Here is a 2,665-nt window from a genome sequence, read left to right on the forward strand (position 1 = left end):
CTGAGTCATACTCTGGTAAGCAATTGCAATCTTTCTTGGGTGGAGCACTCCCTGCTGACTGGCATCAGCCTGGGAAAAAGCAGCTGCTCCGCCCTCCCCTCCGGAGTCTCTCCTACCCCAGACATGACCAGGGGTCATTCTGAGAGGTCAGGAAGCAGGGGGCATAGTCCTGACTCAGTTTTCTGATGTTGAGACCTAAGGTCCCCCCCCCACACACACACACACACACACTCTCCCCAGTCTATCACTGATGCTTCAAATTCATGGGAGACTCAGTTGAATCTGTGCATAAAGCAGGCAGACCACTCTTCTGGGTATTAGAGGCGATATCCACTAGACTTCTGGAGCCACACACTACTGAAGTCTGTGAAAAAAGTCTGGACAGACACACCTGGAGCATGGGATGGAGCCACAACTAGCACCCTTCCTTTTATAAAAAAAAAATAATTATTACTTTTAATTTATTGTGTTTACATGGATTCAAGTGTCCCACTGAATATAATTCCCTCACGCCCCCCCCCCCCGTGACCCTTTTATACACCCTTTGGCCCCCTCTGCCTAACTCCTTCCCCCCTTTCCTCTAGAATTTGCTGTCCTGTTATCTGTATCTCTGTGTTATGTATATATAGTTTCACTAATCCCTTTCTCTTTTCTGATCCCATCCCCTTATCCCCCTTCCCTCTGACTGCTGTCCCTCTGGTCCTTGGGACCCCACCTCTGCTTCTCTTCCATTCCTCAGTTCACTTTGTTTGTTAGATACCACATATAAGTGAGATCATGTGATATTTTTTCTTTCTTTGTCCAGTTTATTTCACTTAGCATAATAATCTCCAGCTCCATCCTTGCTGGCACACAAGGTAAGGTTTCCTTCTTTCTACCAGCCACGTAGTATTCCACTGTGTGTATGTACCACTGCTTTTTAATCCACTCATCCACTGATGAACCCTTGGGCTGTTTCCAGATCTTGACTATTGTAAACAATGCTGCAATAAACATGGGGTGCATTTCTTCTTTTGAATCAGTACCTTGGTAATCTTAGGATATATTCTGAAAAGTGGGATAGCTGGGTCAAAAGGCAGTTCCATTTTTTATTTTTTGAGGAAAACATACAGTTCTCCACAGTGGCTGCACAAGTCTGCATTCCAGCCAGCAATGCAGGAGGGTTTCCTTTTTCCACAGCCTCACCAGCACTTACTGTGTATTATTTTGTTAATAAGCCCCATTCTGACAGGTGTAAATTGGTATTTCATTGTGGTTTTAATTTGCATTTCCCGGATGATTAGTGACTTAGAACACTTTTTCATATGCCTATTGGCCATCTGTATGTCCTCTTTGCAGAAGTGTTTTCAGTTCTTTTGCCTATTTTTTAATTGGACTTTTTGCCTTCCTGGTGTTGAGCTTTAGAAGTTCTTTATACATTTTGGTTATTAACTCCTTATCAGACGTATTGGTGAATATGTTCTCCAATTGTGTGGGTCGTCTTTTTATTTTGTTCATGGTGTCTTTTGCTGTGTAAAATCTTTTTAGATTGATATAGTCCCATTTGTTCATCCTGTATTTTATTTCACTTGCCCATGGAGATAAATCAGCAAAAATATTGCTATGAGAAATATTGGAGAGTTTACTGCTTATATTTTATTCCAAGATGTTTATGGTTTCATGACTTACATTTAAGTTTTCTATTCATTTTGAGTTTTATTTTTGTGAATGGTGTAAGTTGGGGGTCTAGTTTCAATTTTTTTTTTTTTTTTGCCTGTACCTGTCCAGTTTTCCCAACACCATTTATTAAAGAGACTGTCTTTACTCTATTGGAAGCTCTTTCCTCCTTTGTCAAATATCAATTGACCATAAAGGCATGGGCTATTTCTGGGTTCTTTGTTCTGTTCCATTGATCCATATTCTTGTTCTTTTTTTTTTTTTTTTTTTTTGAGAGAGAGAGAGTCAGAGAGAGGGATAGACAGGGACAGACAGGAACGGAAAGATGAGAACCATCAATCATTAGTTTTTCGTTGTCATTGCAACACCTTAGTTGTCCATTGATTGCTTTCTCATATGTGCCTTGACCACGGGCCTTCAGCAGACCGTGTAACCCCTTGCTCAAGCCAGAGACTTTGGGTCCAAGCTGGTGAGCTTTTGCTCAAACCAGATGAGCCCGCGCTCAAGCTGGCGACCTCGGGGTCTCCAACCTGGGTCTTCTGCATCCCAGTACAACGCTCTATCCACTGTGCCACTGCGTGGTCAGGCCGTATGCCTGTTCTTATGCCAATACCAAGCTGTTTTGAGTACAATGGCCTTGTAGGATAACTTGATATCAGGAAGTGTGATACCTCCCACTTTATTCTTCAGTTTCAAGATTGCTGAGGCCATTCGTGTTCTTTTTTGGTTCCATATAAAATTTTTGAAATATTTGTTCTACATCTTTGAAATATGCCATTGGTATTTTAATAAGAAATGCATTGAATTTATAGATTGCTTTGGGTAATATAGACATTTTAATGATGTTTATTCTTCCTATCCATGGACATGGTATATGCTTCCACTTGTTTGTATCTTCTTTGATTTCTTTTATAAATGTTTTATAATTTTTTGAGTGCAAGTCCTTTACACTCTTGGTTGAATTTACTCCTAGATACTTTATTCTTTTTATTACAATAGTAAGGGGACT

The sequence above is a fragment of the Saccopteryx leptura genome, chromosome 5 (assembly GCF_036850995.1).
Source record: "Saccopteryx leptura isolate mSacLep1 chromosome 5, mSacLep1_pri_phased_curated, whole genome shotgun sequence".
NCBI lineage: Eukaryota > Metazoa > Chordata > Mammalia > Chiroptera > Emballonuridae > Saccopteryx > Saccopteryx leptura.